Consider the following 26,939-nt stretch of genomic DNA (forward strand, 5'->3'; position numbering starts at 1 on the left):
CTCCCTTTCTCTCCTCCCTTCTCATCCAAACTTCTGAGGGTTGTCTGCACCCATATCTCCACTTCCTCCCACCCACTGCAAAACCCATTACCCTCTGCTGCCACCAAGTTCAACAATGGCTTCTGTGTGGGAAAATCCATGGGGCACTTCTCCATCCTCAGCCACTGATTGCCTGGTTGTTTGTCCCCCTTTCTGGCCCCACCTCACCAGCCCCTTCACTGGCTCCTCTCCCTGCCCAGGCCTGAATGCTGCTGCTCTCAATCCTAAGCCCTCTTTCCCTCCCTTGCCCATCACATCCTTCTTGGCAGTATCATCCACCCCATGGCATCAACCACCCGTCTCTGCCTGGACCAAGTTCAAGACTCAAGTATCCTGCAACCCTCTGGTCATCTGCACCTGGACATCCCACAGGAAGCTCACACCCACAGTGGCCAAATGGGAATTCCTCTTCCTTTCCACGCATTTCAAGGCACCTCCATTCCCTCCAACCTCCAGGCCTGGAAGATGAGAATCACCCTTCCCATCTCCCTTTTCTTCAAACCCTCCAGTGCCACCTGACGCCAAGCCCAGCTCTGTTCTCCATCTCCTTCCTCTCATCCCCCAAACAGCTCTGTAGTCACCACTCAAACTCCTCCTGTAGGAAGCCCTCCCTGACTCTCCAGCAGGCCCGGGCATGCCTTCACCTGTGTACAGCCATCCATTCAGCAGCCACGCTAGTGTCCAACTGCATAGCTGACTGTCTGGGCTGGCTCTGGAAGGTAGGGGCAGGGTCTGATCTGACCCTGGGTCCCCAACACCGAGGCCAAGTGCAGCATGAGTGGTCCCAAAGAGGTTTCTCAAATCTGGGAGCTTGTATTTCTGCTGAGTTTGCCACATTGGTGAGGTCTGGATCTTCCCTCAGACCACAGGCCCCCAGGGGCAAGGGCTATACCCTGGCTCGGCCTCTCCTTGCACTTAGCCCCTTTCAGAGCAATCTAACCTGCCTGCCATTTATGAGGAGATACCACGGGGGCCCTGAGAGAGCCTAAGAGGCCCACCTCATACTTGTGCAAACACACACAAACACACAGAGACATCCAAAAAGACACAGGGCACATATTCACGGACAGACACAGGTGACACGAGTGGGCACACTGGCGCAAGCATACAGGCTCCCAGAAGTACATGGAGCCATGCAAAGACAGGTCCACAGGGACACAAACATCCTGGAAACAGGGACCCGGGCCACGGCCTTGCTCAGAGTCACCTGCTCCAGGGGTGAAGCCTTTGGCTCGGCCAGGTCTCCAGGCTGGCGCTCGGGGCTCCAGAGCAGGGGCTCAGGGAGACGTGGCAACAGCCACCTGTTGGCCTGTTCCATTTAGACTGTCTGGCCTGTTCCATTTGGACTCTGAGGCTGTGATCAGAGTCGGGAGGGGTGCTGGGAGAGAAGAGGGTGAGCGAGCAGGAGCTGCTCTCCACAGACAGGGCTGGGGGCAGAGGAGGAGGCCACGGGTCCTGCTAGGCTCCTCCAGACCCCTCTGCCAAGGGAGTTACACTTCCACCCTCCCCTACCAAAGAGCCAATCTGAGCAGAGAACAATCATGAAGTTTCTAATATACTGGAAGAGGAGGGAAAGCAAGCCAGGGTAGGTATGTGTATCACATTCAAAACTGATGTAAATGACCCGCGCCAAACACCTGGGTGTGAGCCCCATCAGTCCTGACCTCTCCCTACACCCCCAAGTGTATCTCTAGTATCTCCCCAGATCCTGTCCAGTATCTCCCCAGATCCTGTTGATTTGGCCTCAGAAATGGCTTCCTCATGATGGTACTCAAGCCTCTCATATTGCTGCCTGAGAAACAGAAGGACATCCTGGAACCTACAGGATTAAGTACAAACCCTACATGCAAAACTTTTTTCAACCTGCCCACAACTCACTTTCCAGACACTTCCTTCCCTCCTCACCTCAGGGCAGCCCTGCCACCTGGAGCTAAGTCCCTGCTCCAGGGACTTCCTTCTCCAGCTCAACACTTTTGCAAAGTTAATTTCTTCTGTGTAGAATGCCTTTCCACTTGCCTCAGTTTGGTGAACTCCTATAGATTCCTCAATACCCAAATGGGAAATGCTGCTATTCAGTGGATTGGCTTCCATAGTGGCAGTCACATCCTAAGGTGAGCACATCACGAATAAGTTGCATATGGTCAAAACCACCCTTGGCCTTATCTAGCTACCATTTATATATGATGCCTAGACATTGTTCTAGGCATTCCCTGTGTTTACTCATCTAACTCTCACAACTGTAGCAGATGGTATTTCCAAAGACATCTGCAGCAATGTCTCCCATCCTACACCCTCTTCTTACAAAGTGATGCTGACACCAGTCCCATGGAGAGAGGTGGTGTCTCTGTCCCCCTACTTGAATCTGAGAGGGCTTGGGAGTAACGGCTGAGGTGACACTACGGCACTTTCAGGGACAGGTCATTGAGTGTGAAGCAGCTTCTGCCTCCTTCACCAGGACACTCCTACTAGAGCCCTGCACCACCGTGTAGACACTGTGATTGCTCTGAGACTGCCTTGCTGTGGGAAGGCTCAAACAAGCCTGCAGAGAGAGAAAGGAAGGCCTGAGACTACACAAAGAGCAAGAGAAGCCAGGCAAACCTCCGGGTGCCCCAGCTCCTCCCCACTCTAGAAGCCACCTGACAGAAACCAAGTGAGACCCTGAGCCAGAGCCACTGGGCTGAGCCCAAGGCTGAGCTCAACTTAAATTCCTGGCCTATAGAAACTGTGAGATAATGATTGTTCTTTTTTTTTTTTTTTTGAGACTGAGTCTCGCTTTATCGCCCAGGCTGGAGTGCAGTGGGACATCTCAACTCACTGCAACCTCTGCCTCCCGGGTTCAAGTGATTCTCCTGCCTCAGACTCCTGTGCAGCTGGGATTACAGGTGCGCACCACCATGCCCAGCTAATTTTTGTATTTTTAGTAGAGACAGGGTTTCACCATGTTGGTCAGGCTAGTCTCAAACTCCTGACCTCAGGTGATCTACCCACCTCAGCCTCCCAAAGTGCTGGGATTACAGGCATGAGCCACCATGCCCAGCCATGATTGTTCTTATATAAAGCCACTAAATTTTGGGGTGATTTGTTATGTGACAATAGTAACTGGCACAGGCCGGGCGCGGTGGCTCACGCTTGTAATCCCAGCACTTTGGGAGGCCGAGGCGGGCGGATCACGAGGTCAGGAGATCGAGACCACAGTGAAACCCCGTCTCTACTAAAAATACAAAAAAAAAAAAAAAATTAGCCGGGCGTGTTGGCGGGCACCTGTAGTCCCAGCTACTCGGAGAGGCTGAGGCAGGAGAATGGCGTGAACCCGGGAGGCGGAGCTTGCAGTGAGCCGAGACTGCGCCGCTGCACTCCAGCCTGGGTGACAGAGCGAGACTCCGTCTCAAAAAAAAAAAAAAATAGTAACTGGAACAAATATAAATTATGAACTATCATTCTCCCCACTTCAGAGAAGGATCTTGAGGCAGAGAGGCTAAGCAACTTGTCTAAGGTCATAGAGGTAGTAACTGGAAGAACTGGGATTTGAACCCAAGCAGTTTAGCCTCAGAATCCACACTATTCACTGCTATGCCATACTGACTGCCTGCAAGGTCTGATTGGTCTCCCAGCCCACAGCAGGCCTCAGGGAGTAGTTGCTGAATAAATGAGCGAAGGAAGGAATAGGCAAATGAATGAACGAACGAAGGTGAGCAAAAGCAGAGTGAGCTCCCAGGTGTGAGGCAAGGACCTTAGAGAGCCTGCACCATGCAAATGAGTCTGATGTGAGCCCCCTTGTTGCTGAAGCAGCTCCGCTGTCCACAGCCCTGGGGAAAGTCAGGTGATCAGACGAGACTAGCAGGTGCCATTGGCCTTCACCCACTACAGATGCTCATCTCTTGAGCCTCCTGAGATGTTCATCTCCCAGCCCCCTGCCTCCCCCAGCCCTGAATGCTGCAGGATTAGATATAGGCTCCTGGGGAGCTGATCCCTCCTAAAGACAAGGCTTGCGGATCTCAGGGACTGCAGGGGGAAGGTCCCCAGGCTGGAGAGCCAAGTTTAATCCTGGCATGGCCATTGACTGGCTGGGTGAACATGGATGAGTCCCTGCCCCTCTCTGTGCACAGGTGCTCTCCAGCTCCAATATTCTGAGACTCACCAGGTGCTCAGCTGCCCTCATGATGGGGTGCAGGTGAGCTGTGGGTCCTATAGCCATGGGCAAAAGGGACCTGTCCCTAGAGGGAAAGCGGAAAACGAGAATGAACCCCACCTACTACTCACTGCAAGTCTGCTGTATGCCAAGCGTTTCAACATGAACAATTTCTACTCCTTGCAGTTATCCCACTGGGCACAGTGGCAGGTGAGGAGGGCCTTAGATTCAGCTAAAGGAGGCTAAAAGCCAGGGTCCAACCCAGGCCCATCCAACTTCAAAACTCCCTACTCTTGTTACAAGAGCCAGGAAGTGGAAGCAACCCAAGGGTCCATCAACAGGTGCACAGACAGACAGAATGTGGTTTAGCCACACAATGGAGCAGCGCTCCGCCTGAACAAAGAAGGGGATCTCACCACATGCTGCAGCATGGATGAACCATGAGGACACTATGCTAAGTAAAATAAGCCAAATACTGTACACTTCCACTTATATACGGTATCTAAAATAGTCAAACTCAGAAACAGAAAGTGGAATGGTGGGTGCCAGGGGCCAGAGAAAGAGGGGGAAATGGGGAGTAGTTGTGTAATAGGTATAGAGTCTCAGTTTTGCAAGATGCAAAAGCTCTGGAGATCTGTTGCACAAGTATGTGAATATAGTTAACATATGGAACTGTATCTAACATGGTTATGATGGTGCATTTTATGTTTGTTAACTTAAATAATACAATTTTAAAAAATACTCTCACTCGGCCGGGCACAGTGGCTCACGCCTGTAATTCCAGCACTTTGGGAGGCCGAGGCAGGTGGATCATGAGGTCAGGAGTTCGAGACCAGCCCGACCAACTTGGTGAAACCCCATCTCTACTAAAAATACAAAAATTAGCCGGGTGTGCACGTGCCTGTAATCCCAGCTACTCAGGAAGCTGAGGCAGGAGAATTGCTTGAACCCGGGAGGCAGAGGTTGCAATGAGCCGAGATCATGCCATTGCACTCCAGCTTGGGTGACAAAGCGAGACTCCGTCTCAAAACAAACAAACAAACAAAAAAACTCTCACTCTTGAGGTAGATAGGGAGATTAGAAAGGGTATTAGGAAGGGGAGTCCAGGAAGGCTTCACAGAAGAGGGGGCATTTGAGCTGGACAGGATTTGGGCAAGCACAGATGGGCCTGGGGCACTACAGATAGAGGCTTGGACCTTTGGCCCCTGCCTTCCTCTCAGGATCCAGCTGCCTCCACCCCCCAGCCCCACCCCCAGCCCTCCAGATCACCACCTAAAAGTAGTGCCCCAGAGGAGAGCAGGCACTGGCTTGGAAGGAAGAAGGGATTTCCTACTATGTGCTCCCAGGCCCACTCACTGCATGACCTTGGGCCAGTCCTTTTCCTTGTGGGGCCCCTGTTTTCCTGTCCGTACCATGAGAGAATGACCTGCAATTCCTAGGTGTCCTTCCAATTCTCACACTGGGAATAATCTCTGAGTGGGAGGCAGGAGGCACCGGAGAACTGCAGAGAGCGGGGACCAGGACACTCTCTGATCAAAAGACCAGGAATCTGGAGCCACAGCCTCATCATCCTGCCCCAGGCGGCCTCTACTCACTTCACAGAAGGGAAATCTGAGACCCACGTGGATTTGGTTTAATTCAAACTTAACCAACATGTGCCTGCACCTACTATATTTGTGATAGGGCCATAATTTCTCCCTCAGTCCAGAACCGTTTCTCATGCTGCCAAAAGTGGAAAAGACTCTAACATAAGGTAAAGCATGAATCATTGCAGTCAGAGACAAAATCCTCCATGCCTAGGGTTCTCTCCAAGAATTCTGACTCTTGCCTCTTTCCCCCAGCTCTCAGGAACCCCCAGTTTCTACCTCAGAAGGAACGGGGCGGGGCAGTCCTTGGTTCCAATATCAGCTCTGCCAAGTACCATCTGGGCCTCTGTGTCTTCATCTGCATCATGGGGATAAGGACCCTTCCCAGAGCCCCTTGGGAGGGTCAGATATGGCAAGAGCACAAAAGGCTGAGCCAAGGGCTTGGCACACAGTAGGCACTCAATAAAAGGTCGCCATCATCCGTTCTCTCCTTTCCAGACAAAGACATTTTCATCGATCTGTTTGTTCCTCTCAGGGACGCTTTGTTTGTTTGAGCTCTTGCCAGAAGACACTCCCCCCAGGAACACTGGGTGATGCTCCCCAGCCAGCCCCAGGGAGGAGGAAGGAGGAGGGATGAACTTACTTGATGGGAAAAGGAAAATTCATCATCAGGTAAACACAAGAGAGCAACCCCGGGGAAGTCCAGTGGCTGCCCCTCCACCTAGGAGGACCCAGGGTAGCCCCAGATCCCACTTAATAAGCTCCCTAGGGCCTGGCTGGGAGGCCTGATATGATCCGGCTGCTACTTAAATCGCACAAAGCCTTCTATTCTTAGCTGAGCAGAGGCCTGGTTCCATCCCAGCTGTCCATTAGCACTAACCAGCCCCAGGCACACCATCACAGTGGCCAGTCAAGACCACAAGGAAGGGCAGGGGCAGCCCTGTGATCTGACCGAAGTCTGAGACCTACTTGAGGGGGCTACAGATGACTCCCCAGTTGCCAGAGTGTTCACGGAGCCTGCAGAGGGGCTGCCTGGGCTGGATGAAGGTTTGGATTGTGACCCCTAAGGCCACCTCCAAGTCTGGATTTCATATCACTGAGATTCTATGATTCCATGATCCAGTGCTTCCAAAATTTGGGAACTGAAAGAGTCCACGGTTCCAAGGACCAAGGTTCCAAGATGCCAACAAAGACAGAATGCTGGGTTCTAGAGTGTGCACCCTGCCCCTGACCCCCTCCCCTTCTCCGTCCAACCCTTAAGAGTCAGAGGATGGCCAGCTGTATCCCAATCCTGGGGTCCCCAGGCAGGGGAGTAGCACAGACAGCATGGTGGACTCGGCACTGAGGTCAGCAACACTTGTTTTACGCCACCCCTAATCCACTGGGGCAAGACTCCCTGGGGAACTTCCGGGCACTGCAGGACAAACAGGGAAAGAAAGAGGGGAAGGGCCAAAGCTGCCCTGGGGCTCACTAATGCCAGACACTGCTGGGCAGGATGTTCATTGTCTGCTCTGTGCCAGCAGGGCCAGCATACCCCTGTCAGGTGGGCATGGAGAGGCTGGGCGGGCTACCCAAGGTCACAGGCCAGAAAGTGCAGCAGCTGGGCCGAGAACTCCAGGCCGGGCTGGCTTCAGAGATCACTGCTCCCCTCACCCTGCTTTGCTGTAGGTCACAGCTTCCTGGGACCACTTCTTCCAACATCCTCATTTAGAGGGGAAAACTGAGGGAGAAACGGCCTATGATCAAGGTCACATAGAGAATTGGTGGCAGAGCCAGGCAGAATCTTTCTCAGGCTGGGGGGCACTGGCTGCCTCCAAGCCCCACTGGGTCACAGCCACCAAGCCTTCTCTGCATTCCTCCTTTCCAGCCCAGACCGGGGTTCTTAAGGCAGGGCTGTCTCCTGTTCCCTTAGTCCCCAACACAGTGGTTGCCCCACGAGGCCATCTGAGTGACAAGCCAAGAATCAAAGGATGGGACAGTGGGTCAATGCCTCACACCCAAGGCTGAGCACACACATGGTCTGGAGAGAGCTGACCCTGTCAGATGCTGGGGACACTCACAGGGACACTTGTCAGGAACACTCAGAGGCTAATTAAGCAGCTGTCCCATTAAGGAAAGCAAATCAGGCTCTACACACGCATTGACCATCACAGAGCCTGCCAGTCATCAGGACAGGACACCCAGCTTCAGCTGCGTAAGCCCTTGACCTGCACTCTGGGCCATCATCCCCCAACACCCACCCCCAGCACCCACTATCTATCGGTTGCTTTTTTTTTTTCCCCCAATAGGATTTTATAGATTATTTCTCATCTGAAGCTCACAATGAGCCTGAGAATTAGGTACTTGTTCTCTCCATTTTATAGGACAGAGAGGACAAGGGACTCGCCCAGGTCACCTGGCTAATATGACAGAGTCAGGACTCGCACCCAGTGGCTTTACATGGTCCCAGGGGAAAGGTCAGCAAATACCTGGGTGATTTTGAAGTCCTTTTGGTGGAGTCACAAGGTACAAAAACGTGTCTAAGCTGCACTGACTATTTTGAGGAAGTTGACAAGAATTTCTTCTCTCCTGTTTACAGAGACCACAGATCAAGTATCTAAAAACATCCAATTTCTTTGCTCTGGCCTAGCATTAGATCTGCCCTGCAAATCGGTGGCCTGCCATGTATCCGGTTCCTTCCTGGGTGTGCCACCCACTGGGTTGATTTGATCTCACACCAGCCTTGTGACGTTGGCCTTATCATCAGCATCTTAAAATGAGGCCAGCTAAGGCTCAGAGAGCCCCAGGCACAAATTCAAGGTTGCACAGGCACAGGGATGGAGCCAGGACAGGACGCCAGGTGTGCTCCTGCTCGGTCTTTTTAAGACAGGGGGAGAGTTGGAGGAGGGGTAAATTGACATTTGTTCACTGGGATCTTTTAAAAATAATCCGCTTAGGTTTACATCAATATCCCACTATATCTTTCTCCCTGCCTGCCACTCTGCCTCCCTCACTGTGGCCCCCATGCCAATCTAAGCAGAGGGAGGGTCTGTGATGCCTCTGGGTGCCAGCCTCACCAGCTATCTGCCCCTACTCCCCCTACATAGAGCCAGGACCATCTGGAGCTGCTCAGGAACAAGGGCACTGAGAGGGACTCCCAGAATTCCAGGAGAAGGGATGCTGGGCACAACCTAGCCTTGTCCCTCCAGCACCTACCCTGGGCAGGTGGCTTTGGCTCAGCATGCTGTGACAGGCTGCAGGCCTCCCAGAGGGGGTACCTGAGGCCCTGCTGAAATAAAGCAGTGTCCACATTGAAGATCTTGGTCATCCCGACTGACACCTCCTGGCATGAACAGGGAAGTGGAAGGGATGTGGAATGACCGTCTTGTTCTGCCTCTCAAGCCCTATGCCCACCAGCCACCCAGGGATGCAGGACACAGAGAGGCTCCTGTATGTGGGCAGGCCATGTTAGGCCCAGACTGTAAACAGGACAGACAAGTTGGGTGTGGGGGGTGTTCTTGACATGTGCTCCCAGCCTTCCCCAGAGGCCAAGACCCCTGGGTTGCAGCCAGGGAAGGGGCAGTATCTGGTCCCTGGGCCCAGCAGATAGGAAGGACAGCACCATCTTTCTTTCTGTTCAAACACAGACAGGGCTGCAGACACACAGCTCTGGCCTGTGTGTGTGACTTGTACATAATTCAGAGGCTCCTATTGCTCTGGCCTGGATAAAATGTACCAGCACGGGCAGTTTGCACAGAGAACAGTGAGCTGATGCCAGGGAGCACTTCCTGAAAAGAGGTGAGTGGCCCAGAGGCTTGGGGGATTAATATAAATTGGATAAATGAATATTGTTAATGACAAGAACTGTTTACTCGTTTGTGGAGTAACTCAGTTTACAGTCCATGTTCATAAACTTTATCTCGTTGAACCTTCATAAAAGTCCAGTGTGGAAGTTACTATTAACAGACAAGAAGGCGGAGGCTCAGAGGCTGAGTCACTTGCCCATTTTCTTTTTCTTTTTTGAGATGGAGTCTCGCTCTGTTGCCCAGGCTGGAGTGCAGTGGTACGATCTCAGCTCACTGCAATCTCCGCCTCCCGGGTTCAAGTGATTATCCTGCCTCAGCCTCCCACATAGCTGGGATTACAGGCACGCACCACCAAGCCCGGCTAATTTTTGTATTTTTAGTAGAGACAGGGTTTCACCATGTTGGCCAGGCTGGTCTCAAACTCCTGACTTCAAGTGATCTGCCCGCCTCGGCCTCCCAAAGTGTTGGGATTACAGGCATGAGCTACCACACCTGGCTGCCCATTTTCACATAGATGGAAGCAGAGCTCCCTCCCCGTGCTAAGCTGCAGCATGTGCTCAATGCCACTGCCACTCCTAGTCACGGGACACCAGGGAATGTCCTTTTGGGCTCGGGGGCCAACTGCTGAAGAGAGAAAGCACGAAGGGCAAAGTTCCCTGGCAGCAGGAGGGCTGTCCCCCACTCAGGGCACCATGGCCCCTGCCCTGCTGGGGCAACCCAGAGAACCCTGAGGCAGGGGACAGGGAGAGTGGTCAGGCCTTCCCCTGCACAAGCATCCAGAACTCCTGAGAGCTCTTCAGAGTAGGAAGGGAGGTGCCAGGTGACCTCACTTGATCATGAATGTGAGGAACCCGAGTCCTACAGAGGAAGAGTCCAGCCAGTCCACAAACACCCACTGGGCACCAGCCAGGTGCTGGGGACACTGGGATGAATGTGACCAGCTCTGAAGAGGCTCCTTGTCAGGTGAGCACCCGCTTGGCTGGAGCTCAGACCCTCACAATCCGCCCTAGAAACTTCTCCAGCCCCATCTGACCTCCTTTTCCTCCCTCTGCTCCCACAGCCACAGGCTCCTTACAGGGTCCTCATGACACAGTGTCATGTGCTGCCTCCTTTCACCTCTGCTCCAGCTGTTGGAAGAGTGCCCTTCCCAGCCACCTGGAGCCCATCCACCCCCACTCCCCCATCTCTTCTTTGCAGAGCCTCACTTAAGTGCCCCCCCAACCCCAAGCTGAGACTGATGGACCCCAGGAGGAAGCTCGCTCCCTTCTCCGCCTCCCCCTCTCCTCCTCCTGCGGGCCTCCCCATGCTCTTGCCCTCCCTTGCAACATCTGTGCACTCTGCCCAGGGTAATGGGTCCTGGAAGTGCCTCACTCTCTGTTCCTCAGGACCTGGGACTAAGAAGGTGCAGCTCCACTGAATTGAGTAAATGTGTCACCCACCCAAAGCAACGACCCAGAGCAATTAACAAATCACTTCTTCCTTTTAAGGCATGTATTTAAGGCTTGTCTTTCTTTGAAAACCCTCGGAGGAAAGAGACGCAGCACTCTGGAGGAAAAATGAAATGGAAGAGTCTTAGATTGTCTTGGCATTTCCAACTGCTGGCTCTGTTCCTGGCACACAGTAGATGTCTGAGATACATTCGTTTGGTGGATGAAAGAATAAAAATATCTCCACGGCCACTTGCCCCTGCTGCTTGAAGTTCCACCATTATCACTGAATCTTTTCTGGGGCTAAAGAGTATTCCCTGTGGTGCTCTCTCAAAATGCAGTCCTGGGCCAGGAAACTAGCTCTAGCTGGAGGTTTCCTTGCACAAAACAGCAAGGTCAGGGTTTGCCCATGAGATCTTCTCACAGTGCTTTCTCAAGACGATGTGTCCAGACCCTGCTCTTTGACCAAGGAGTTGCATGTTCAAATAAGCTTAGGAAAGGCTGGCTGCACACTGTGCCACCCATTGGGGTCCCTAATTCATATTAATACATTAAAGACCCTGAGAAGGCCTGTTTGGATTTATGTGACCTAGAGTTTCCCAAATCTGTATGCTCATGCATCCTTGAATCCATTCCCGTGCCACAGGACTAGGGCTCCTCAGGGGACAGTTTGGGAAGTGTGGACTAGATAGTGCACCTGGGTCCAGGTGGGACAAGGTCTGCAGGTTGAAGGGTGTCTGTGGCTGCCACCCAGCCAAGGCCACGCTTCCCTGCACTGACCATTTGACAGAGGCAGAAAGTCCAACCTCAGCCACCACCACCAATAGCTCATGACAGAGACAGATAATGAACATGGCATCAGACAGCTTCCAAACGCAGCACAAAGGAGGGAGAAAGTAACAGCGTGGGCCAGAGACCTGAGTGAGTTCCAACTGTGATTTTGTGCTCACTGCTGGCCATTGGGCGGGGGACCCCATCCTGCTAAGCTTTGTTTTCATCATCTGCAAAATGGGGATAATGCTATTCTCAGGGCTGTTGTGAAGACTGAGTGTGGTAATGCAAGCAGAGGCAGATTATAAACTGTCAAATCCTGTGCCAGCATTTGCTATGTGCATCATTATTTCACTGCATACATGGCCAGGAGGGTGTGGTAATGTCTTGATTGATCACAAGCCACTGCAGAGGTCCTCAATCAGGACAGATGGATGAATGGATACATGGATGCATGGAAGAATGGACAGACAGAATCCCCAGTGTGACCCAGGCTCACCAATGGCTGACTGGTTGAATAGGTATGAATGAATAGATGAACCAATTCTAGTAAGGTCAATTGTTCCATTTCTTAGTCCCCACCTGGTAGAAGCAGCAAATTGGGAAGGACACACACACACACACACACACACACGAGGGGAGAGGAAAGAGATGCAGTGCTCTGGAGGCAAGTCTGTGGAAGGAACCAACAGGGTGGGAAGAGCCAGAAACCACAGTTGAACACGTGCAGCAGCCCAGGGTCATCTGGCACAGGGGTCAAGCTGCGTCGGCATTCTCAGCAAGGCAGGCGGGGTTCCTAAAGCCTGTCCCTCCAGCCATCCATGTTGCCATTGTTCAGGGGAAGAAAGTGATCAATCTCTTTTGCAAAGGTTTCCAACCAAAACTGTTAGAGTTGTTTTTAATGGGATAGAGAGCAGAAAGAAGTCTTTAGGGCTGGGTGTGGTGGCTCATGCCTGTAATCCCAGCACTTTGGGAGGCCAAGGCGAGTGGATCACCTGAGGTCATGAGTTCGAGACCAGACTGATCAACATGGTGAAACCCTGTCTCTACTAAAAATACAAAGTTAGCTGGGCTTGGTGGCGGGCACCTGTAATCCCAGCTACGTGGGAGGCTGAGGCAGGAGAATCACTTGAACCTGGGAGGCAGAGGTTGCAGCCTGGGCAACAGGAGCAAAACTCTGTCTCAAAAAAGAAAGAAAGAAGTCTTTAGAACAAGACACAGGCCTTAGCTGCTCCTTCTGGAAAAATGTTTCTTACAGTTTATATGAATTCATCAACACATCTATGCACAGGACATACTGTGTACCGGGCAAGTGCTGTTGGGCACTGGGGACACAACGCCACGTCTAGACAGCATCACACATGGAAGATTCTGGATAAATGAGGTATTGGGTCACTTGAGGATGGAGAGGGAGGTTTTGTAGAAAAAAAATTCACAGACAAGAAGTCTGGAGGACCAATTTAAATCATTACATGACCTCAGACAAGTCACCTTCCTTCTCTCAGCCTCCATCTTCCCTTCTATAAAGTGGGTCTGATAAAAATCATGAAAACTATTACATGGCACCAGACACTGACCCAGCAGTTACAGATGTTCTCCTAAGGCACACAGCCAGCAAGGCAGGTGTTGCTAACAATTTGTTGCGGAGTAAATTGTCCCTTTCATGGACGAGCAAACTGAGACTTGGCTGGTTACCAACTTGCCTGAGGTCAGACAGTTGGTGGGAGTCAGGGTGTAAGCTCCGGTGTGTCTGATTCCAGAGCGCACACTCTCCTGCCCTCCCAAACAAGTCCCACACTTCCTCCTCACAGACTGCTGTGAGGATGCAATGACATCAGAGATATCAGAGCGCTTCGTAAAGTTAAACTGTTAAGTGTCCAAAGGTAACAAGAAGTCAGTCTTGACTCTCTGTGAAACTAAACACTGAAGTTTACAGGGGCACTCAGAACTAGCCACAGCCTAGAACTCCTGGGTTCCTCGCTCTCAATCTCTGGCATTCCTCGGCTAACTTCCTCCCAGGGAAAGGGACCCAGAAATCCCAGGAGCCCCAGATGACCCCTCAAGGCCCACAGAGCAGGGTGCCCCTGGCACACATACGGCCTCCTCCTAGACCAGAAGACCACCTGGCTAGTAGCCTCCTGACTCTCCTGTGCTCCACTCCTGCTGAGGACCTAGAGGGCACGGCCTGGCCCAGGTGCCATGGGAGCTGCCACAGGGACCCTCACGACTCCCCATCAACAGGCTGTGGGACATCAAGCCAGTCACCTCACCTGTCTGAGCCCGAGGTTTCTCACCTGCAAAATGAGGGATGAAAGCGGATCTCATGTGGGAAAGGATCCATTCCAAGGAGAGACTCAAACATGATTGCCCTTGAGCTGGGTGAGTTCAGCTGAGTGGGTAGGAAGGGGAGCACCAGGCTCTGTTTTGAGGAGGAAGGCAAAACTCTATCTACCAGGAATCACCCTTCTAACCTTGAATTCTCGGCCTGCCCTTGGCAGTCCTGGTCTGAGAGATGGACTCAGCTGCTACCACTGCCAGCCACCAGCAGGACCCTATCTGCTGTCTTCCCAGGTTGGCTAGGGTCCCAGTGAGGGGAGAGGCAGGAGAAGGGTCTTCAGTCAGAACTACATATGTCTTCACTGGAGGGAACTGGGCCCTAGAGCACAGACATCCTTGCAGGCCCACGGTGGCCCGAAATTGTTGCTAACTGGCCTCGGGCCACACAGTGAGACAGAGGTGCCAGGACCCAGGCCTTTAGGCCCAGCCCAGGGCTCTCTGCACTGGCCCAAAGTCACCCCTTTTGGAGCATGGATTAAGCACAGAGAGGAAAAACAGTGTGAAGAGTTAGGATGATGCACCCCCTACCCTGCCATCGTCAAGAGGCTCTGGCCATTGACGGCTGAACCCCCAAGCCCTAAGGTGAAAATCAATACCTGGTCACCCAGTTCTCTGCTTCACTCACTGCAGGCACTGACAGGGCACATCTGGACGGAGGAGGGGCTCAGTCTGCCTCTGCAGAGTCCCCAGCAAGAGGAAGAAGCTCCAATTGCAGTAGAGTGGACTTCAATTAGTCTCAAGAAAGAACTTCCTGCAGAGGCATTAAGCATGAACAGCACACAGAGAAGGGGGGCATGATGAGGGCAACTGTAGCATCTCCTCTGAAATACAGGATGCTGTCTCATTCATTATGTCATTTTACTTTCAAACCAGCTTGGAAGGTAAGTGTTGCTGCTCTAATTTTATAGGTGAGCAACTGAGGCTCAGAGGCTAAGTGACTTGCCCATGTCTTCTAAGTTCCACTCAAGAGAGGCAGAGCCAGGATGCAAAGCCAGCACTCTGACTCCAAGGCCCACATACCTCCCTTCTCAGGAAGTCTCTGAGGATCCAGGTGTTACCACACCTGCCATGGGCATCTCACTGTGTCACCTCAGATGCCTAGGTGTGAGCTGGTGGAGATGCCAGGGGCGTTCCCTTCAGGAAGGAGAGGGAGTGCTCGCTGGCAGCCAGCTGTAAAGGGCTCTGTGTCCTAGGCCTGCTGGCTGTGCCCCTGCAGACAACACCCCATGGGGGCCTCCCACATGGTTTCCATGCAAAATGCCATATCTTCTGTCCTTTCCCTGACCATGCCTCCTCTTGGGCAAGGCTCAGTCTCTGGCACCATTATGCCTCCTGCTCCCTGCCTGGCAAGAACCCCACCCCCCACCCAACTCCACACCCAGACTCCCCATCACAGGGCTCAGCAGCATTTGGTGGCACTTGCTGCACGGCCTGTCCCAGGCCTGCCCAGCCCCACACTCCTCTTACCTGACATTCATAGGCTCCTGGGAGACCCTCTGAACTCAGAGTGGCATGGCTCATGATACCCTGGACATGCGGAACATGTTCTGGGTCCAGGGCTATCCCCAGAACTGTGGCAATGACTGCCCAGCTCTAAGGAAGGTGTGTAAAGTGGCCACATCAGGGCCAGCTCTGGGCTGGGCAAGTCGCAGCAGGGCTGGGGCCGCTGCTCTGTGCACCTGAACTCGCCTGACACTAGCCTACCTGTGACTTGACTTCTGCTCCACTCCAGAGGTTCCCCTGTCCCTGGCAGGGTCACCCCAGAAGCCATCTGTAGCTTGCTTTGGTGGAGGAGGCAGAGGGGGAGAGATGGGTACCTCCAAAACTCCTCTCGCCAAGGTGTCTGTGGCAGCTGGGCTGCTGATTCATCTTTGGGCTGAGGGCTGAGAGCCCCTTCATTAAGGGGTATGGTAAAAACAGATGATCTTTAAACTGTGTCCTAAGGACAGTGTATTCAGTGGACTCCCAGGCTTTCGATGGACAGAGTGAGGAAGCGTCTTTGGTTTGCTTCTCCAGAGCCACTCTCCATATTGTTTGGGGCCCTGGGAACTGACCTCTGTGGAATGTAATGGGCTACGTGCTGCTGGCTTCCAGAGAGGTACACCCAACAGGAAGCACAAATGGGGGACTGAAGGAAAGAGGAAAGATAGTTGAGGTTTATCCCCTGTGAGGTCTCCTGGGTTGACTGGGTCCCTGTACTGATGGCCCACAGCCCCTATCCCTATAGCTGCCCACTTCCCTTGCTCCTTCAGCCCTGAGTGGTAACTGCTCCCAGCCACTGCTAGTCCCTCCGTGCTGCACTATCCCGTGTTGATTTGTCACACGCCTAATGCCTGAGCCAGTCACTCTGGGTTGATGCACCCTCTCTGGCTGTGCCAAGGCAAGGAGACCAAGCACTGCCACCAATGGCCCCTTTTGTAGTCTTCCTCTGTCCAGTCCTCAGAGCCTCCTCTGCTCTTAAAGAAGAGCAGTTTGAAGGGATGCCCATGATTACATGTGCAGGCCTCCTCTGTCCTCTGTCTCAGCCTGGGCCTGGTGGGGCAAGGGGAGCAGACTGGGAGACAGGGAGCGTGGATCAGCCAGTGAAGGAAGGGGCAGGAGGCAGGGGTCAGGTCCCCAGCGAGTGCATGCACCAACAGCTTTTGAGTGCTTAGTTTACGGTAGGCACTCTGCTCCACATACCAAGAATTTTATTTGCTTCTCAGGTAATCCCAGGAAGCCCTTCCTACTAATGCATTTTACAGGAGAAACAACTCGTGCTCAAAGAGATAAAATGATTCTTCCAGGGTCATCCTGCCAGTAAGTGACAAAGCCAGGATCAACATAAGTTTTCTGTCTTCTGTATGGTAGACACGTTGGACAGTGATACCTGGACTTGAGCAAGCCCTGAGAATGACCTTGTATGGCAGATGCACCTTGAATGCAGTTTGGTTCTGAGCTAAGGAATCTGGGAGTAGCCAACCCGGAGATCCATTCCTTATCTATGAGGAACATCTGAGCTCTTAGCCCATCCTATGGAACTTGCGGGCCAAACAGGATTGAGGTCTGTTGTTTTGGGGTAAATGGAGGTTGCTAGGTGGAAGTTGTTGGGGGAGGTGCTAAGTGAAAATGCTATAGAAATTGCATGCTTTTAGGCCAGGGGGTCAGTGGCTCATGGCTGTAATCCCAGCACTTTGGGATGCTGAGGCGGGCAGATCACCTGAAGTCAGGAGTTTGAGACCAGCCTAACCAACATAGTGAAACTCCATCTCTACTAAAAATACAAAATTAGCTGGGTGTGGTGGCACATGCCTGTAATCCCAGCTACTTGGGAGGCTGAGGCAGGAGAATCGCTTGAACCTAGGAGGCGGAGGCTGCAGTAAGTGAAGATCGCACCATTGGACTCCAGCCTGGGCAATAAGAGCGAATCTCTGTCTCAAAAAAAAAACAAAACCAAAACCAAAACCAAAAAAAACTGCACACTTCTTGCGAGTGGTTGTGGTTCTTTGGTCCAGCCAACAGCCACTGGACTCTCTCCCCTGTGTGTGAGCCCCTAGTAAAACCCCATGGCTCATTCGCTGGCTCTGGGTCTCCTCTTTGGCCTCTTGAGCCTGGTGCCATCCTCACTGGCACCGATAGGGGTTTGGCTCAACACCTAGTAACTACCTTGAAATAATTTTAGTGAACTGGCTCACAATCACAGCAGAGTTGGATGACTTAAGTGGGGTCAATTATCGGTGAGGATTTGCACAGAGGCCTCCAATGTTCCCTGGACATCCTCCCCTAGATTAAAAAAAAAAAAATCCTCTGACATTCTTCAGTTCTCCCAGGTGGGACAGGGGCCCCAAGCGGGTGGTGCAGTTGGGTGTCCGGGTTGGAAAAACAAGCAGATTCAGACAAGGCTTCATTGTTAAGGACAGTCTGACACTTTGACCATTAAAGCAAAACTGAGCAAAACAAAATGCTTACTGCCTTGTCTTATCTCTTAGAGAGAAAGGGGACAGTGGGAAGGGCCCCCGGGCTGGGTGTTGATCCCACCCTAACCAGCGCCAGTCTCAGAGACCTGGCTGGCCTCAGGTGGCTGGGGCAGGGAGTTCAGGGTCTCAGTCCAGCCTGGCGTCAGGTATGGGGCAGGTGCTTGCCATGTGTGGCCTCGTCTGGCCTCTGTGGCCCTTTCAGAGAGATCGTTATTGTCATTTTTCAGATGAGGAAACCGAGGCTCCGAGAAGACATGCAGGGAGCAGCTGCATGCTGGAACCCAGGTTAACTGGATTACCAAGTCTTCCCACTCCCCTCATCTCTCCAGGCAGGGAGGTCCTGGAGGGAGGAAGTAGCCTCGGAAGGAATGAGCTCCTTGTCCTGGGGATGTGCAAGTATTGTCTTGGGACACTGTGGGAGGTAGGCTGCAGAGGGCAGCCAGGTGGCTCTCAAACTGAAATCACCAGGGGAGCTTCATCAACTACTGATGCCTGGGTCTTGCCCCAGAGATTGTGGGGCCTGAAGGACTTTTAAAAGTTTCCCAGATGATTCTAATGTGAAACAAAGTTTGAAAGCCATGGGCTTGGATGCCCACTGCTGCCCTTCCCACCTCTGAAACTCCCCTGCCCCACACCTCTCTTAGGAAAGAAGGGATTTATTACCCTGACCCCATTTTACAAAACAGGCAGAAGCTAAGCAAAATATAAGGGTGTCCTCAAGGCCCCACAGCCAGCAACAAATCGAGGCAGCATGAGGGGTCCCCTGATTTCAGACTGCCCCCGGGGTGAGCTTCTTTAAGACACTTGGGGGTCCCAGCTCCCTTGTCAGTGGGAGAGAAGTTTCTCTTTGAGCCTCCTGAGTGAGAGAGTGAGACACATTCTTCGTGGCATTTTTTTTTTTAAGAGTCCACTCGTTCAAAAGCTAAACAGCTGCAGGATTAACGCTGGAAGACCCCCTCTGCTTGCTGGCGTGCCTTGGGAGCAAGAAGATAAAAGAACTCAAAGCAGCCCTGTTTATTCTTTTCTGTAGGAGATTTGGTCGCAAGCCTGGGAAGAGCTGGGCCTGTCAGACCAGCAGCCCACACTTCCTCCCCACCTGCCTTTCCGCCTTCCTCATGCCCTGAAAGCAGAATGTCACAGATGGAGAGACGGTGTGGGTTGGTGGGAAGTGAGAGGCCCGTGGAGTCCACTGGTCCTGGGGTCTGCCCAAGCTCTCCCCCTTGCCAGCTACCTTTGGAGAGGAGCTACTCCTCTCTCAGCTCATTCAGTGCTGATCTCACAGAGGTCCAAAGTCAGCAACACGGGCACCACCTCCAGGAGGCCTTCCCTGACTCCCCTCCCCGCCCAGCGCCGGGCAACCCCAGGCCCCTGGCCTTCTCTGTCACATTCTGTGTTGTCACTGCTTCTGTGTCCTCCCATCCCTACCAGGCTGTTCATTCATTCATTTCACAGAGCAGCTGCCCTTTGCCTGGGATTCACTCCAAACGCCTTTCCCGAGCACCTGTTTTCTCTAAGATCCTCTGTGAGGTGCTGGAGATATATATAGATCATAACAGCTAACCTGCACTGAGTGCTCATTACGTGCTGGGCATTTTTTTGAGTGCTTTACATGTATAATTCATTTCACCCTCACAACTCTATGATGAAGATGCTGTAATTATCCCCATTTTACATATGGGGAAACTAAAGCCCAAAGAGGTTAAATCACTTGCCCAAGTCATTTAGCCCTACCCTGTGCCACCAGCCACAGATACTGATGGGACTGAGCCTGCTTCTCACAATTTGGAAGTTTTGCATCTGTGTGTTTCCTTGTCTAATGTTGTTTCCCCCACAGACCAGAATCTCCAACCATGTTACATTTCGGTTGGATGTATGTGTGAGCAGCACCAAATAAATGCTGCTTCCCTTTAAGGAAGAACTCACACTCCCTGCCCAGCATCTGCTAGCTGGACGCCAGATGGCTTCTCACACCTGGGTCATTTCTTCTGCGTAGGCCTGAGAAGAAAACCCGAGTCCCCAGATATCCCAGTCCTGCTCCCTCCCCTGAACCTAGCTTGGGACCCTTCCAGGCCAACAGCACCTGCTTACACACCACTGTTCACAGGGAAGGTGGTGGGAACTGTGAATCTGCAAACCCCAGCTAAGTCCCCCTAAGGGAAGGCCTCCCGGCCACCTGGCACACCCTCCCTCCTGCCATCACTCACTGGACTCTTCCATCAGCTTCTTACTGAGTTGCTCGTTCACGAAGCCATCGAGGGGATGGGCAAGAGGACTCAAGCTGATGGAGTACCCACCTGTGTGCCAGGCCTGGACAGGCACCCCACTTCCTTCATCTCATTTAATAACAGTTATTATCAGCCCCAATTTACAGGGAAAAAACAGAGGTGCAAAAGTTGAGCAAGTTGTTCATGGGGCAGCTTGCACTGCCTCCCTTGGCCCGGAGGGTGTGGCTCTGTGCCAGGCACACTGCTAGGCACTCAGAGGGAGGGGAGGATTCGGTAGAGGCACATAGAACAAGCCAGCAAGGGAAGGAGACCAAGCAGAACCCCAATCCACAGACCACAGTGAGTGTGCAGAGGGCCGTGAATCAGCAGCAGAGGAGGCTTGGATCCCACTTGCATGGGAGGAGTCCTGGAAGCTTATAGCAGGCAGCATCTTTGGGCCTGGTTGAACTCCTTACTGCTCTTTCCCATGGTCACAGCAGAAGAAAGGGTAAGCCTTGGCCTACAAAGCTCTGGTGCCCAGTGTGTGTTTGCTACCACCCCAAAGGGGGCAAAGGGAGGAGAAGCTGGCTGCCCTGCCAGTGACCCCGCTGTGGCCCGGCCAGCCTGCCTCCAGTCCCGCCAACTTGGCCTGGCCTGGCCCAGCCAGCTCCCAATCACAGGGTCTCCTCTGCCAGCTAATGACCATGCTGCCTGCAGCTCAGGCCACCACCCTCCTTTGGGCGAGGCAGCTACCCACACAGCCTGCTGGCCCAGACAGTGGCCAGGCCAAAAATCACAGCTGCCCGTCATACCACATCCTCTGGCCCTGGTGCTGTGGTCTCCTCCTCCTCCTTCCAGGGTCATGAAAGACGATGTAGAAAGCTGGAGCTACAGGGGAGCTCAGAACCCACCCTGCTCCCCATAGACATGGACACACGGGACCCCAGAGAGGGGCCGACTCAAGCCAGGTCACACAGACAGACAGCCAGCCTGTGCACGGCCTAGGGCCCAGGTCCTTCCTGGGCCTCATGCTCAGTCCAACACTGCCCTTCCTTAGCCTTGAGAAAAAACCTTGTCCAGGCTTTTTACATACCAAGTATGCTTTCGAGGTACTTGGGTGGAGGTGAGGAGACAGGACATCTTCTAAGCACCGATTTACAATTCAAACAGATGCAGGTTGGCTCCCTGCTCCCTACCTTTGAGCTGTGTGACCTTGGGCAAGATCAGGTACCTCTCTGAGCCCCAGTTTCTAGGGGAAAACAGTAGCTACCTCAGGGAGTTTGTGTGAACAAGAGTGTCTATAAAGCATTTAGCACATTGTCTGGCTCATAGTAAGTACTCAAGATATCAGCTGTTGTTGATATAATCACTGTAATATTGTGTGGATACATTTTACAAACTGCAAAATGTTATGGATGGTAGGTATTATTTTTTACTATTACTGCTGAATGTTAAAGATTCAGAGGGGGCATGACCAGAGGGTTGGGTAATCCAGGAATGTTTCTGAGGGAATTTATGACCTGAGTTAGGTCTTGACAGGTGGGGAGGTAAGTGGAGAAGAGGAAGGGATGGCGGTTCTGATGGGAAGAACCACAAACAAAGGGGCTGCGATGGGGCCACATGTGGTGTGTTTAGGAGACAGTGCAGAGCAATGAGCCACAAGGCCGGGCAGAGGCTACAGTGACCAAGGACCTGAATGCCATAACTAGGGCCTGGTCTTCATCTTATAGGCCGTAAGGAGCCACAGAGGCTTCTAAATGGGGGCTCCATTAAGCTTTCTGAAATGTGAGTTCTGTCTAACATTCAAGGCCCTCTCCTATATGGGCATTCACCCGTCACTAACCCCACCAAGCCAGCCTTCTCGCCCCAAGTTCTCCCTACCTCTCGGCTTACCACACTATCCCACCTGCCCCGCCACTAGCCCACTAGCTCACACTCATGATGAGGCACCCCCTTGTTGAGTGCCTATAGTGCCGTGTGTTTCACACATGGGACCTCAAGATCATCCGTAACAGCCTTGAGAAGTGGACATCACAACCGTCATTTCACAAAGGGGGAAATGGAGGCTTGGTGGGATCATGTGTCTTGCCCATGCTCTCATTGAGACGGTGGCACAGCCGGGATTCATTCTCGGAGGGATGTCAGGAACTCCCGTCTTTGCAGCAAGTTGCCTCGAGCTCCTGCCCAGACAGCCACCTCCCTGACAAAGCCTTCCTGGTTACTCCAGTCTTCAAGGGCCTTGCCTCCACCCCTTTCTGCCCTGTACCCTCCCCCTTACTCCCCCCCCACCACCTCTCTGGAATCAGAGGCCCACTTGATCCTAGCTCAGCTAGCTTGGTTCCCAGTGTTGCCTGTGGGACCATCTGGCCCCCAACAGGAGACACAGGACATCATCAACCCCAGCTCTCTCCTGTTGGGGGACAGATGACACTTTCTCCCTGTCCTATCCTGCCTGTCCGCCCATATCCAAGACTGCTAACAGCACAGACAGGAGCCCCCACCTCCTCTGGTGGGGTTCAGAAGCTCACTGAGCATAGAGCTATTTCTCTGAGCCTGCCCCCAGCTGAGGGGAGTATTAATTATTCACTGCACCTTGGTGCCTAGGGAGGTCAGACAATGGGCCCAAGGGAATGGACACCAGCTCCAGGCACCACAGCCCTGCCAGCAGGAAGCCAAGGGAGGGGGTAAGAATCCAGAGCCCCTTGCCAGTGTCCCCAGGCAGACTGATTCTAGAGGCTATGAGACTGGGGGAGTGTGACCCACACAACAGCCTGAGCTGAGCGAATTCAGGTCTCTGAGCCTGCAACCATATCCTGCATTCTAATTGAAGACAAGTCTGAGAATTTCCCCAGACTTCCTGGTCAAACTTCAAGCTTCCTTTTCTTCATAGGGATGGAAATGGATATTTGGCCAGGCACTGCATCTTTGTAGCTCATTTAATCCTCACAACAACCTGCTAAAGGAGGTATTCTAATTTTATAGGCTCAGAGGGATGAAGTGATTTGCTCAGTGCCACTCAGCTAGTGGGAGGCAGAGTAGACTCACGCCCACCTGGTCTGTCTGATTTACCACTATCTGGGATTCACCAGTTACTGTGGCTCGAGGCTGCCGCTTAGCCCATCTGGGTAACTTCCAGGGCACCTGGTATGCAGTTGGCACTCAAACAGTTCTACAAGCAAACTCAAAGGCCCTGGGGAAGTGGTTTTACCTCTCTGAGCTTCAGTTTCTCACACAAGACTGGGCCATTAATAACTACCCCAGTCTTGGCAAGTACAACATGCCCCTTAGCACTTGACAGCCAGATGTGATGGCCCCACTAACTGAGCAGGTAACACACAGCCTGCCATAACCTATTTTAAGGTGGCACTTGGAACCATGGATGCATCAAGAAGTCCCAAGTGACTCTGCAACCCTCCTCTGCTTCACTCTAGGTTCCACGCTCTCTCCACGTCATGAAACGAGATCACAGGTGTGAAATTATATCATCAAAGAGCTTTGTTTAGACATAGAGATTATTGTGAGGATTTGAATCCCTAGACAGAGGTATGGGGTAGAGGGAATCCCAAGCCCCTCAGTCACCTTCTCTTTTGGGTTCCCCTAACCCTTCCACCCCCAGGGATTGAGCTTCAGACTTCCACTGACCTCTCACCACTCTCCTCCATCTTCCAGGGGCTTTCCAGCTTTGCAAGGTGGTTTCCCCTTGACTCCAGGGAGTTGGGCACATCTAGGGTTAACTAGTCCTAGCCAAGGCCACAGGGCCCAAACCAAGGCCATATCCCCTTCCTCTCCCCACACAGAACAAGAGCCCACAGAGTCCATGCCAAGGGCTCTTTCACAATACCCCTCTCCCTACATGCCTTGGGGGCAGGAGAAGCATCCCCTGCCTGGGAATAAAGACACCTGGGACTGTGCCCCAGCCCTGGGAGCCCCCAGCTTTGAGACCCTGAGCAGGTCCCTTCCTTCCTGGGCAGAGGTGTCCTGCAGGTTCCCCTGCACAGAAGAAAATGAGGTTGGACTTTCCATTTGGGCCAAAGGCTATGGGGTTGCAGGCATTCCTCAGGGCCCCAGCACCAACCATACTAATTCTCACCACAGCCTCATACATGGTCGCCCAGATCTCACATCAGGGATAGGGAAAGCCCCAGCCACCTATCCAGAAGATCCTAACTGGGGAGGAGTGTGGATACCTTGCAGGATGCTCAGGAAGGTTTTCTCAAGTCTACATCTGGCTCAAGGACTCACTGGCTTTAGGACCGGACAACTGGCACTCCCTTCGGGCGGGCCTCAGTGTCCCCATTAGTAATGTGAGGGAGGTGAGTCAAGTGAGCCACATCTCCAGCCACCCCAGAGGGGCCACATCTCCAGCTCTGACAGACCCTTACTTGGGGATCTCTGCAGTGAATTCACCAACAGATAAGCACATCTCAGGACCTCCAGAGTGTCTTAGAGACCCTGGAGTCTGACACATAAGGGCCAGGAGCTGCTGCTCTCACATCCTGGGCCCACAGGGAGAGAAGCTTTGGAACTGGGAAGCTTCCCACCTCTGCCCTCAACTCGGAGTCACCTTTCCTCGCGGGTGACATGGCCAGGGAGCGGGAGGCAAGAAGAAGCCACTTCCTCAGCTTTAGGATCAGCGCTCAAGTGCTCTGCCTCTTCCCCTTCTATCCTCTCCCGCTTCCCCAGTCTCCTCCCCGCAGTGAAAGGAGGTCACCCAGCCCCGTTAAGCCTCAGTTTCTCCATCTGCAAGCGCCGATAATAATACACAACACCTATTTCAGGAGTAGCAGTGAGGCTTAGGCGGGGCGGGGCGGGGCAGGGCGCGCACCCGCACACAATGGGCGCTCAATAAGTACCCGTTTTCTTTCTTTCCCCTCCCCTTCCCGCGCCCCCTCCCAGCTAGTTCCAGCCTCTGCTTGTTCCCCCTGACACTCCCTCCGCTGGCCCCCGCGCTGCCGCGATGGGGTCGGGGACCGCTCCTGCCCCGCATCCGGGGCTCTCACCTGCAGCCTTGGCTCTCGCGGGCCGCCGGGACAGAAGGGGACCCCTGTGTTATCTTCGGGGCAGGCGCTGAACCCCTCGCCTGAGGCGGGACGAAGGTGACAGCCTGGGCTCGCGGCACCAGCCCGGCGGTTCGGTCCGACTATCCTGCCCGCCTAGGACCCCTCACGGAGCGCACGACCCGACCAGGGCTTCCCGGGCGCTCGCTCTGTTCCAAGCTGTTCCAACTGAAGGTTGGGGTCTCGTGGAGCCAGAAGCTGGGGGCGTCCGGGGTCCCGTGTACCGGAGGCGAGGGCCTGGGGCCACACTGCGCTAGCCCTGGAGCTGGGGTTCCGACCCTCACTGATGGAAAGGCGCGGAGCGACCCTGCAACCACGGACCCGTCCGGCGGGGTTAGGAGCGTCCCGTCCCGGCGCAGCGGGTCAGGGCCGGGGCTCCGCGCGTCCCGGCCGCACGCCCCGGACCGCGGGGCTGGGACGGGCAGGGCAGTGCAGGCGCCGGCGGGGAGGCGCGGCGGCCAGAGCCCCGCGGGGAAGTCTTTCCAGGTCCCGACTCGGCTCGCTCTGCAAAACGGGGCGGACCTCGCTCGGCGCAGCGGCCGACTCCCGAGCTCCCGGGCGCGGCTCCACTTCCTCCTCTTCCCCCGCTCGCTCGCCGCTCGCTCAGCGCCGCGCCGCTGCCACCTCCGCTGTCATCCCCGCCACCCACCCCCACCGGAGCCGCAGCCCGAGCTCAGCCGAGGCAGAGCCGTCCAGCGCCCGAACGCCAGCCAGCGCGGCCCCGCCCGGACGGGGCGGAGTCAGCAGAGACCCCGCCCCCGGCCGGCTGCGGGCAGGGGCGGGGCGCGCGCCCTCTCCCCTTCCCGGGCCCCGCGCGTGGGGCCGCAGGAGCCAATCCGAGGGTGGGAGCGGAGCGGCACCCTGCGGAAAGCATATTCTACCTCGGAGAGGGCGGGGCGGACAATGGAGAGGTGCGGCTGCAGGAGGACAATGGCGGGGCTGGGGGTTCGAAACGGACCGAGTCGGAGAGGGGATTGGACTCGGGACCCGGATGGAAGGAGAGGCGAGAGGGCTGGCTTGTCTGGGACGGGGGCATGGGGACTGCTGTGCGGGGATTGCGGGGGTCACGGAGAAGGAGCAGGGGCCAGGGTAGGAAAAGAAGCCGGGGCGAGGCAAGGTGGAGGATATCCGGGGTCAGGGGTCCCAGGGACGCTGGAGCGAGCCCTCCTGGGTTATGGGATGCCACCGACACCTTGCTTCTCCCTAGCTTCTAGTGCGCGGCGCTCAGAGGTGAGAGTTGGGCTGGGAAGTGTTCAGATTTCAGGAAACGGTGAAAAATAAGTTTTTGGAAATAAGGAGCGAATTTGTCTTCCACAAGCCTCCCTTCCCTGCGCCCATCCCCGAGGAGGAGCGTCGTGGTCAATTTTTAAAAAATACGAACTCAAGAGCAGAGTTGTGTGAGGACACACACTTCGAATCGTGATGCATCTGCAGTCCGCTTCCGCCCCTTCCCACCCCGCGCATTGAGTGCAGGAGCCGTCTTTATTTTCTATTTCATTTTGTTTTGAGACAGGGTCCCGCTCTGTGACCCAGGCTGGAGTGCAGTGGCACTATCACGGCTCACTGCAGCCTCGAACTTCCAGGCTAAAGAGATCCTCCCATCTGTGCCTCCGGAGTAGCTGTGACTACAGGCGTGCACCACCACATC

At 53.9% G+C, this 26,939-nt stretch overlaps 1 protein-coding gene across 4 annotated transcripts in view; it reads right to left on the bottom strand.

Annotated features, from left to right (window-relative positions):
• GDPD5 (glycerophosphodiester phosphodiesterase domain containing 5) overlaps positions 1-26,004 on the bottom strand; it is a 94,426-nt gene extending 68,422 nt beyond the window's left edge. For 2 of the 4 annotated variants that reach the window (XM_055282971.2, XM_055282969.2), the window contains exon 1: positions 25,235-25,962. The gene's annotated coding sequence lies outside the window, so the exon portion shown is untranslated. Of the gene's footprint in view, positions 1-25,234 lie in introns of all 4 variants that reach the window. The other 2 variants (XM_055282972.2, XM_055282970.2) reach the window with 2 other exon arrangements.
• Positions 26,005-26,939: the final 935 nt, after the last annotated feature.

This window comes from Symphalangus syndactylus, chromosome 6 (genome assembly GCF_028878055.3).
Source record: "Symphalangus syndactylus isolate Jambi chromosome 6, NHGRI_mSymSyn1-v2.1_pri, whole genome shotgun sequence".
In the NCBI taxonomy this organism is placed as follows: Eukaryota; Metazoa; Chordata; class Mammalia; order Primates; family Hylobatidae; genus Symphalangus; species Symphalangus syndactylus.